The 12,389-nt window shown below is 44.5% G+C and overlaps 1 pseudogene; it reads left to right on the top strand.

Moving 5' to 3' along the window:
* Positions 1-4,957: 4,957 nt before the first annotated feature.
* LOC142038099 (TOG array regulator of axonemal microtubules protein 2-like) overlaps positions 4,958-12,389 on the top strand; it is a 44,776-nt pseudogene continuing 37,344 nt past the window's right edge.

Genomic DNA, 12,389 nt, shown 5'->3' with positions numbered 1-12,389 from the left:
ATACGGCATTAGCAGCTGGAGGCCCCTCAGGGCGAGGACCTCTCTGCATGAGGTGCTCTGCAAACCCCTGCATGGCCTCAGCATCTCGCAGTTTCAGGGTCTTCTTCAAAGTGCCTCGATAAGGAGGGGAAATCTTTCAATGCTTTTGGTCCAGGCTGGGTTATGCTCAAGGCAAAGGTGTGTCAGTGTACTTGGCTTCTCCTCATCTCATTGTGTCTGGCAGTCACAGGAGCCCAGAGAGCAATCAATCACCCACCTTTGGGGAACAACCGCTCTGGGCCACAGCTCTAACAGAGACCGTCGCAGTGCTCAGTGGGAGCAAACTTGTGTACAGTACTCAAATAACCGTGGTGTCCAGCACAACACCTCATTAGAGCTGGAATGAGGGCTTGTTCAAGTGCTTTTTGAAGGAGCTAATGAGGTTTGGCATTCAGATCAGCTTATTCTCAACTCTTCATTTGCTGCCCTGCGTAAGCTGCTGCTTGTGGTAACTCTTGTTTTGATATAGAGAGCAAACTGCTAATTGCTTAATGATTGTTTCTCTCTGTAACTTTACATACCAAAGACTGGTGTTCCTCAAGGATTAAGCCTGTCAGAGACTGGTACTTGGGAGTGATGAGCAAGAAGGAACCATGAACAATCACAAAACTTAATTAAATGTTTGATGTATTTACGATCTTGTTAAGAAGGCACAAGTAGAGACCTTGCTTGAATAGATAGGGCCAGAAAAGACAAGAACTCCTGCTTTTGTTCTCATCCTTGTAGATAATTTAACTTAAACTAACCATATGATTTTACACCACTGAGAACTTAGATAATAAAAGCACTAACGAGCACTGATGTATCAAAATATGTAAAAGACCATACTGCGCAGTGTGGGATGATTAAAAGAATAGATACATAGCGAACGAGAGACACAATGGGGCTGTTCAATCTGAGCCAGAGGCACCCACAAGCAGCAGGCCTCACGGACGCAGCGAAGGCTAACTGTTTCTACAAAGTTTGATGAAACAGGCACAAAAAGCCAAGCAAGATGGGCCTTCGTGACCGAAAGCAGAATCATCTGAGGAGGGTCAAATAGCGGACAAGTGAGGAAGACTATGGAAGACCACCAGAGGACTTCCGAAGACCACCAGAGACCTTCAATGCGCCTGCGTAAAAGACATTTGCATATGCTAATAGTTTCCTGGAAAACTAAGGAATATGTATAACATTTCTCGGAAATCTAATGAATGTGTATGTAGAACATGTACTTAACCTGCACAATTAGGCCCGACGGCGCGCACGACTTTGGTGGGACGACCCCCCCCCACCCCGTGCTGCCCAGCGCTGAATAAACATACCTACTTTACAATCTCACCGATTGTGGAGTCTGTTTTCCGCACGTCAGTTTCATGGTTGAGCAGCCCTGCTCTGCTGAGAAGCAGCCATTGTAGGAGCTTTCGATAGGGACATTGAACTTTTAAGATCTTCCAAATGAATGCTGAGGGCACAACTTGTAAAAAGAGCATCACGTGGGCGATGCTTTTCACGTTACATCTTTTGTCTGTGCTTCTTGCCATGCACAGTAAATATATGAGGAAGCAAGTTTGCTGGTTCAGAAATTCCTCAAAATGGTAAGAGAAAACAGATTTTGGCTGTGTTATCTTGCTTGGATCATTGTGCAGAAAGATACAGGAGCACTTCTTGTGACCTGTGTGTCTAACCTAAGTGGCTTTGACACCAAGAACTTAGAAAAGTGGGGAGAGATGCAATTAGTAGCACAGGGACCTGCCTTGTGATTCTCCTGCAGGCCTGGGGAAACTGCCCAGGTCCACTGGGCGATGGCTTTTTACTCTACATAAAAACTTCATCCTACAGACGCGTTATGGCCCTGCAAGCTGAAATCCTCTGGCCAAAAAAAACCCCAAACAACTGTCATCACTCCAATTCCATTTTATCCTCACAACTAGCCTCTGGCTGGTGAGATACTGGGTTCAACCTCCACAGTGGCTCCAGTCCTGACGGGCTCTGTAGGGTTGTTGGAATCAGCATGTTTCACATAACAATACTGTATGTTTGCTGTGCTGGGAAGCCACCAGAGAAATAGCTTGTTAATTGGGAAAGAAAGTAATGATAGCATTAAATAATCTCTGTTTTCATTTACTGGGTGCTAATGATCCAAAGAAGCTGAAAATCCCAAAGGATGCGTTTCCTTTTGATTAACCCAGCAGAAGGATGACAAGGAGTACAGTTACTGTCTATTGAAACATCACCAGGGCCTGGAGCTGTTCACATGCAGCTGTGTTCCATTTTTTCTTCTTCAGAAAGCCATTTTCTAACGCTTTTTTTCACTCAGCAGTGAACCACTGCTACTGTTCTCCTCTGTACAGAGAATGGCACCAGCTTGTTTTCCATGCTCCTGTCAACAGTGGCAAAAGATGAATCCTGCACACCCAGTGCTTCCCCCAGGCTGCAGGCAAACTGCTCTGCTATTATCATTTGGGTTACAGTGGTTTCAGTGCAAGGGAGAAAGGGGTGGCCCTATATAGCTGTACATTTGGGGCTTTCCATATCATGTAGCTGGCCTGAATTAGGTACTATGCCCTGAATTTAGGCAATCAAGTCTTTGGGGGCCATGGAGGTGCCATAAGTAATGCCCTTCCTAATTATGCTTTATAGCATGCTAGCATTTAGGTAGGACAGACTGGCAGAGGAACAAAACTGAGGCATGGAGAGCCTGACTTTGTGCAACAGGGTTAAGTCAGTGGTAGAGGCAGCCTCTGTTTTAGCTACAGGATAGATTAATTTCTGGTACTTACTGCTTTCTTTTGGGCATTTTTAATACCTTAAGCAATGGGACATGCTCAGCTTCATTTAGGAGGTGATCTTAACCAGGCAAAATTGCTGCTGGCATATTTCTTAGATATTCATCCTATGCAATGAGACCAAAGAAAATATACCTTAATCCCTGCTTTATGTCCTAGTCCCACTTGCAATGATACCTCTATGCCTTGTTTTAAAGTACAGTCCAAATAGACCTATATTTGTATTTTTAAGGGTGTTTAGTGCCTGCCTTTTGTTGAAAGTAATGGGAATTAGGCTCTAAAAGCTCTCCAAGCACCTTCATTCATTGACCTTAAGCTGTCTCTGTGAATTTATCTAGACTAACAAAAAGAGTGAAAGCCAGAAGTGGGTTAACTGTCTCCGCTAACTCCAGCCTTTCTGAAATCACTTGTTTTACTCCAGATGAATGCTTTGATAGCTTTTGAGCAGAGTTAAATCTTTTGGGCAGGGGGTGGAGCAGCACAGGGCCTTGCTGCAATACGAACAATTTCTACTAAAATTTGCTTGAGGATGCCATTTTATCTGATTGTAAGTTTGATTGATGGTAGGGTACCTCAAGTCCTTGTACAGCATTCCTTGTTATTTGTTTTAAGCTTACAGAACAAATGAATAGGGACCTGCCTTTGCTTCCACCGAGTACAGAGGCATTTTTCCTTCTGTAATACTTTAACTGAACTGTGTCTGTGATTGATCCTTCTGGCTGCACTGAGCTACCATGTGATAGTCGCTCTGTTTGCAGAGCTTTGGAGGCACCCATGAGTGGATTTTCAAAAGCGGTTCACACTGGCATCCTTCTGTACTTACTGACGTTTATAGGAATTTTACTGCTGGCTTACCATTCTGACCTCTGATCCTAAGGCACGCTCTGCAAAATCCCCTCTTACCTCTCACTTAGGCCATAAGAAATGGGCTGATATGTTTAAGGAAGCCCAAGTCCTGTATAGTGACTAAAGTCTGTCGGAAGGTGAAAAGAAATCTCTATAGAGAGTTTTGAAGTGAAAGAAATCAAACTGGTAAGGAAACAGACTGCAGGGACTGAAGCTGATGAGTGTCACGTTTTGCTATAGCACTAACCTGAAGGGCTAAGCCTAAACTTCCTTTACTCTCATATACCTGTGCCCTGTAACACCGTCTACAACTCCACTGGCCCTGTGGGATGTGCATTTGTTGATGTGAGCGTGGCATATAGTTTCTGGATAGCTGGCATCCCTAAATATGCGTTATGCCATAGCCTCAGGCTTTCTGAGGTGCTGCAAGTGCTATAGGTAACTCGGCAACACTATAAATGCAGGCAATTTAGCTACAAGGGCAGTTGTTTCAACCGCTTTTCTCCTTCCTTTCCCACTTGGTGGCAGATCTGGCAGTATTTGGCTTGTGTTTTAAATTGTGGCTCAGAATTACCCATGGATGTGTGATAAAATCTTACCTATCCCTTTCTATGGAAAAAATCTTGCAGATGGGTGGAAAGTGCTAGAGAATAGGGGTTACACACCAGTCTCCAGTATTGTTAGCCCAGTGCCGCCCCCCCCCCCCCCCCCCCTTAAATCCAGGTACATTTGTATTAAAAAGGAGCAAATGATTCTAACCCCCATTTTTTTGGTTGCTCTTGGGGCAAGTCCAATGTGGCCTTCAAACTCTTTGTTATCAAATGTGTGAAATGATGCTCCTGCTGCAGCGGCAGTGCCGAGTTCAGTGGGAACAACTCCAGCATGCTGCACTGGGGCCAGCAGCAGTGGGTGCGGTGAGAGCCTTGCCTCGGCTGCCATGCTCATACAGCCATGGGGAGAACAGCTGCTGGGGCGGAGTTATGTCTCCCCCGTTATGCCGACAGCAGTCTTCCTCCAGCATTTGGAGTTTGTGGCCATGATTTTGACAGAATTTGGAAAATGCATAGCTTGAATATATTTCTATGCTGTTTTAACACCACCTGACTTGAGCAGTTTCATATGCAGGAACCCCTGTATGCGGGGCAATGCCAGGGATCGGTGGCTGTCACTTGCACTAGCAGTGTTATTTTTCCATATAGGCTCCTGATGCTGCTGGGAAACCCACCAGCAGTTGTATCAGGCCCAGCGACCAGCGGCACATCGAGTAGACTCTCATCTGCAAAGAGCCCCTTGCCTCCCCTGCCATGGAAACACAAGATGATTTCGCAGCAGGTGAAGGGCTGCAGCAGACCGGAGACTTCTTCATCCAGGGCTTGTTGCAATCCCGTTCCTGCAGCCTTTGCCTGGAAGATGTTCGCCTACAGCGGCCGTGCCACTGCCCAGGAATGCTGCTCGGCTCAGGGAGGCAGAGCGTGTACAAAACCTGCATTCAAAGCGCTGATCACGAGACCCTGGAGATGCTGGCAAGTGCAGCAGCTATTCTTCATGCTGTACAAGTGCATCTTCATGCTGAGAGCCCAGCCTCAGAGGCTGCGTAGTGGGGAGGATATTGGTCAGGACAAGGGGTAGGGAAACATGCTGTGTATAATTTTGAATTTTCAGGAACAGCCAAGATGAGAAATTCTTTTTTGAGGCAGGCCATGTTTATGTTGGTTTTGAGTGTCTCTGCAGTAAAGAAAGTAGGGAATAAACCTGTGTAATAATGAAGCAGAAAAAAGGAGTGTAGGGTTCAATTATATGGAACTTAGTTATCGGGCCTGAAGGTGGCTCATGGTCACAAGAGTGTTCCAGACGCCTTTAGAAGGCTTTGAACAGACTAAACAAGAAGATAGAAAAAGAAAGATCCCAGTTAGAAAAACACAGGTGCACATTCCACGATAAAGGGAACTTGGCACAACCAACCTCAGTTCAGGGGCTTATCTTGACCAATTGGACTAAGACAAGTCTTGCATGCTCTAATTAATACGGCCAATTATGTCCTATGTTTATGCGCGTGTACAGAGCGGGTATAACTAACTTTATCTTACGTTTGTGCGCGTGGACAGTACCGATGTAACCAATCACCGTTTATGCTTGTGCGCGTGGACACCAAATGCTTGCATGCAGCAACCAATCAGAGTTTCTAAACAACTTAGAGAAGTGTATAAGAATGATCAGCTAGGCTCAATAAAGGGGCGACTTTAATCATCATATTGGTGTTCTATCGTCCGGACCCCGCGGAAATAAACCCTAAACCCTGCATTTGGTGACCCCGACGTGATCCGAAGAGGAACAAGAGGCAATGCTACTGAAAAGGCGGGGAATTGCTGCGGACCACGGTGGCTTGAAAGACAGCGCCGGACACTGCTCGAGAGAGGCAGGACAACACTGCTCGGGAGAAGCAGGACAACACTGCTCGGGAGAAGCAGGTAAATCGTAAGCTTACGTTGGTAAAAAGGGCGGCATGGGTATCGCAGCATCTGCGAAAGAAAAGGCAGCCGGAAAGATATTTATGAGGCTGGTTGAAAAAACAGAGACAGATATTAAAAAGGACAGAAACCTTTTAATTAGTGTTGGTACGGCTTTTGAACTTAGTACCTGGAAAGCTATCGGAACCTCCCTATGGGATGAAATTAGTGACGGGTCTAAAGAAGTTAAAGGTCTTGCAACTTTATGGAAATTGATTAAGACAACTCTGCAAGAAATGAAAGCAGATCGTAAAGCATCTGCGTCTGCTTTTGCTGCTCTCTCTCTCCAACCGCAAGCGAAAGGGAAAAGCGGGGAGAAAAACATAATGCAGCGAGAGAGACTTTTTGGAGCTTGTCCGCGTGCTCCTGTGCCCTTGACTTCTGCTCCACTCCCTGGGACTGCCGATATTAATCAGCAATCTGACAGTTTCCAAGCCTCCCTAACCGTACAATTAAAGGAAACCCTACAGAATCAGGGACTGAGTAAAAATCCACCTACAAGAAAACAGCCCCCAGGTACCACCGTTCAACATGAACAAATTATACCGAGCATATACCCTGATTCAAATAATGCAAACAAGGACTTGGCTACTCTAATAATAGAGCAAAAAGAGAAAATGTTAGAATTGCTGGAGGAAATGCGGAAAAGAGACGGGGGTAAAGGTGGGCAGCCGTTGACGAGAAAGAAATATGAGAAAGCAGTAACTGCGATCGTGGAAAGTATGGATTCTTTTGCTAAAATGGTGGGCAATGGGGAAGAAAAATCCCTCAAGGATAAAACGCAAGAACTGATTAACCTGTGTGTACAAAAAGGGGAATTAATGCCTGATGAGGGAAAAGGGTCTGAAGAGAGATACGAGGATAGATACAAAGGAATGTGACGGCTAACAGACCCGCCCTTACAAAACACGGAACCAGCCCGGGCAGGACCCCCACCACCACCACCCAGCGATCCGTCTTTTTCGCCGGGACAACGTTGGCGCGGAATTATTGAACAAGCCACTATAGAAGGAATAACACTGCCACCTACTATCGGATCATTTCCCGTGTTCACTGAACCAGGAGGAAAGCAACAATGAGCGCCTCTGGACTGGAAAACAGTTCGAGAACTGCAAAAAGCCATCATGCAATATGGAATAGACAATAAGTATGTACAACAAATGATACAACAATTTTTTAAGGCACAAACCTTAGTGCCAGCGGATATAAAGATTTTGGTGGAAATGTTCTTTGAACCAACTCAGAGGTTGCTGTTTCATGATCGGTGGAGACAGAAAGCAGAAGAAGCCCAGGTGAGAAATTTAGATGCTGGGGCACAAAATCCACTTGCATTTGTCAGTGTTGATATGTTACTTGGCATGGGACAGTTTGCTACTGGTCCCGTTCAGGCTGCATTAAGACCAGAGATTTTACAATTGGCACAACAACTAGCTCTGGAAGCTATTTCAGAGGTGCCCCAAGTGGGTAAACCAGTCCCACCATATTCTCAAATCATACAAGGGGAAGAGGAGCCGTACATGAAATTCCTTGACCGTTTAAAAACTGCTGTCGATGCGTCGCCCACCTTAACCCCCAAAGCGAAAGCTGCGGTCGGAAAGGACTTAGCTATTCAAAACGCGAATGCAAAATGCAGACAAATCATTGCGTCGCTTCCATGTACAGCTACATTAGTGGATGTCATAGAGGCTTGTAATCGCTTACCTCTGATACAGGAACAAGAGAAAGCTAAAATACATGCTGAAGCTCACGCTGCAGCGCTTGCGGTAGCATTACGACCGATAGTGCAACAGGGAAAAGGAGACCGCGGCCCACACAAAGACCCCTTAGCGTGTTATCGGTGTGGTCAACCGGGGCATTTGAGACGTGCGTGCCCCCAACGCATAGCAACGCAGCCTCGATCTATGCCAGCACTAACTAACAGCAGTCAGTCAAACTCTCCTGGGGTCTGTAACAAGTGCGACAAGTTCGGACACAAAGCCAGTGACTGTCGATCAAGGTTTAAAAAAGATGGAACACCGTTAACACTATATTAGGGTTTGCAAGTTGCGGAAGCCTCTGTTTGTCCACAAAAGCTGTCGCTACACAAAGACATATGAAATATACATGATGTACAAAAACTTGTCGGAGACCTACAGTGGATTTGGCCTTATTGTGGTATCACAAATACAGACTTACAACCACTGCTGGACTTATTGCGGGGCAGCAATAGCTTAACTTCTGTACTACAACTAAATGCATCGGGACAGCAAGCCTTGACAGCAATTGAGCAAAAAATTACATCATCTATGTCTGGCAGATATATCCCTGATTTACCCATGAATTTATATGTATATAACTCAGATAAGGAAGTTGTGGGAATTTTGGGTCAGTGGGATGAGCGACAGAAACAAAACCCATTGGTAATACTAGAATGGATATTCTTGCCTGCTAGCATGTCAAAAACGGTAGTCACTAGAATTGAAGCTCTGGGAATGTGCATTCAAAAAGCAGGGGTGAGGGCAATACAAATTTCAGGGAGGCAAATGGACAAAATTATTTTACCTATGTCACTTGATATTGTGAATAATGCCATGATGAAAAATGACTGTCTTGCAGTAGCTCTGCTGGACTTCAAGGGGGAAGTGGATAATCACTACCCCCCTCACCCATTCTTTAAAACAATGTTAACAATGGAACCACGCTCTATTTGCAGCGAAAAGCCGCTGGAGGCCATTACCGTTTTTTACTGATGCTAGCAGCAGAACGGGTAAAGCGGGATTTGTGTATCTTCAGGACGGATCCTGGAAGTCCGAAGTCATTTTGCCAGAGGGGTCAGTACAGGTGCTTGAGCTATTAGCTGTATGCGCTGTTTTCAAAAGGTGGGATAAAACACCTGTCAACATTATTTTGGATTCTCAGTATGTCGTTGGGGTAGTCAAACGTATGCATAGGTCCTTGCTAAAAACTGTAAATAATAAGCAGCTGTTTATGACATTTTTTGAAATTATGGATGCTATTAGAAAAACGGACAGACTTATTTTTTATCGATCATATTCGTAGTCATACAACGTTGCCAGGATTCATTGTGGAAGGTAATGCGTGCGCAGATCGACTGGTAGTAGCCAATGCAAACGTTCGTTCTAATACACCCAAGCCTGATTTGTTTGGGCAAGCGCTGCTATCCCATAAATTTTACCATCAGTTGGCAAAAGCGCTGAGTAGACAATTTAATCTTCCCTTACAACAAACCAGAGCTATTCTTGCTGCCTGCCCAAACTGTGCGAATATTCCAAGCTTACAACCACAAGGGGTGAACCCCCGGGGATTATCACCATTGCAAATTTGGCAAACAGATGTTACGGAGTATCCCAGTTTTGGGAGATAAAATTTCATTCATGTATCTATTGACACATATTCGAACCTTATGTGGGCTACTGTTCATGTATCAACCAATGCCAAGGCCGTAATTAAGCACCTATTGGCAGCATTTGCGGCCATGGGAGTACCAACAGAAATTAAAACAGACAATGGCCCGGGATATCGCGCACAGTCATTAGAAACATTTTTACAGCTGTGGGGGGTAGCTCATAATTTTGGCATACCCCATAATTCTACTGGCCAAGCTATCGTTGAACGAGCACATCGGACATTAAAGACTCGTTTAAACATTTTAAAAACAGGGGAAGACATGCGGCATTGTACCCCTCAAGAATTAATAAGTAAAGCACTGTATGTTTTGAATTGGCTACAGCCACGTGGCACTGAGGATCAGATCCCAATTAATAGGCATATGTGTGAGAACAACAATGTTGATAAATATCAGCCGCAGGTTTCAGTATTTGATCCAGTTTTAAAGCAATGGCAGGGACCTTGCAAATTATTTACTTGGGGAAGAGGGTATGCTTGTGTTTCCACAGGTAACGAACAGCCCCATTGGGTACCGGCAAAATGGGTCAAGCCGTGGATTGAGTGACCAGATGACACAAACAACTCAGAAGATCGAGAGCAAGAGGCAGCGGAGACATCAGCAGGTCCCGAAGCCCTAGACAGACCGACTAGACAAATCACGACGGAGACCGGCAGTCAATGTGGAAATTAAGAATGCGTGTGAAAAACGCGGAGTATGATACCGGCTTTAGATATGTATCTTAGTGCGAGTGGGTAGAAAGGAAAGTCAAAAAAAAAAAAAAAAAAATTTTTTTTTTGTGTGTGTAACCATTATAATAGACATTTAACTAACCAACTAACCTACTAACCTATACCTAATCGTATAGAGAATAAGCAGTTTAGAGTTCTTATAGCAGATATATATATATATATATGATTTAATATTGGCCAGCACTCGGTGAAACATTACTCTTAAGAACCGAGTGTGGAACTAGTTTTAAGATACCCTGATATGTAGTCATTTTAAAAAAAAAAAAAAAAAAAAAAAAAAAAAAAAAGAGTGAGTTAGTTAAAACTAAAATTAGAGGTAAGGTCATTGACTTAGTTAAGAATCTAGAAACAGAGCAATGGGGAAGTCCACTTTTTCATTAATAACCTGGGGCGAGATTATGCTTGTGTTTTCACAGGTGCAAGCCCACAATGGACTTCTGTTCAATTTACATGATCATCATCATCCGGAGCATCATAGATGGTGTGGCAATACGAATACCACCTCAGCCAAAAACTAATGCGTAGGTCATCTTGGCTAACATAACAGATCAAAATTCTCAGTGCATTGCAACCGCATCACAAAGCCCATGAACAAATAGACAAGATGGCTATGACTCGTGCAGCGCGCCTGGCCAGCGAGCGCATGCGTCATAGGTTTCCAGATGAGGCGGATTTTGGCACCCGCTGGCCACGTGTGCTAAAATCCGTTCCTCTACAAATATATAAATACCGGGATTTTCCAAAGCGCATCAGGCTGGTGTACAGCAAGACCATAGCTGCCTCCGTGGGGACGCCTACATAAAGCTGACACCTACTGATTGCTGGGCTGAGTTTGCGGAGCAAGACGGCACAAGAATGTACAAGATGGTCCATCCTTGTATGTTGCAACGTGTTTAAAAATTAATTGATAGATCAAGTAAGGCTGTGTTAATTGAAACAAAAAAAAAAACCAAAAAAAAAAAGGGGGGGGGGAGATGTAGGGTTCAATTATATGGAACTTAGTTATCGGGCCTGAAGGTGGCTCATGGTCACAAGAGTGTTCCAGACGCCTTTAGAAGGCTTTGAACAGACTAAACAAGAAGATAGAAAAAGAAAGATCCCAGTTAGAAAAACACAGGTGCACATTCCACGATAAAGGGAACTTGGCACAACCAACCTCAGTTCAGGGGCTTATCTTGACCAATTGGACTAAGACAAGTCTTGCATGCTCTAATTAATACGGCCAATTATGTCCTATGTTTATGCGCGTGTACAGAGCGGGTATAACTAACTTTATCTTACGTTTGTGCGCGTGGACAGTACCGATGTAACCAATCACCGTTTATGCTTGTGCGCGTGGACACCAAATGCTTGCATGCAGCAACCAATCAGAGTTTCTAAACAACTTAGAGAAGTGTACAAGAATGATCAGCTAGGCTCAATAAAGGGGTGACTTTAATCATCATATTGGTGTTCTATCGTCCGGACCCCGCGGAAATAAACCCTAAACCCTACAAGGAGACTGTTTGGATGGACAATTTGCATCATACAAATACAGTAATCAAATAAGCCCACTGAATATTGGGGACATCTAATGCAAAGTGCAAACCTTCTTTTAGTGTAACACCTGGTGAGTCATTGTTTGTGTCTTCATACTTTCTTTATTGTGATGAGAAATAAACAAACCAAGAAACCCCAACCCCAAATTGACTGGGAATTACAGAAACAAAGGACTTTCAAACTAGTTTTGGAAAGCTTCTACTTCCTAGACATTGCCAAATCCTAACGACTGTTGTGGGTTGCCTGCCCTTTGAAAGGAAAGGAAAGAGCTCTGTAAGTCCTGGCTGGGCCACCAACAGAAACGTATGCAAATTAGTAGAACGTTCCGTTGCCGTAGCGCTGGAATGGCCGTTCCACCCCAGGCAGACTAGGCTGCAGTCAAACAGACAGTTGTAGCGGTCAGGAGTGCGGGTCAGTGCTGGTATGTATCCTGGTTTGACTCCAGCTGGCAAATAAGAACCACACAGCCGCTTGCTTCCTCGCCCCTGGTGAGATGGGGGAGGGAATTGGAAGGGTAAAAGTGAGAGAATTCATGGGTTGAGCTATAGTTCAA

This window comes from Buteo buteo, chromosome 12, assembly GCF_964188355.1.
Source record: "Buteo buteo chromosome 12, bButBut1.hap1.1, whole genome shotgun sequence".
NCBI classification, from domain to species: domain Eukaryota; kingdom Metazoa; phylum Chordata; class Aves; order Accipitriformes; family Accipitridae; genus Buteo; species Buteo buteo.
Note: the sequence above shows the minus strand (reverse complement) of the source record. Positions and strands in the feature narration are given on the sequence as shown.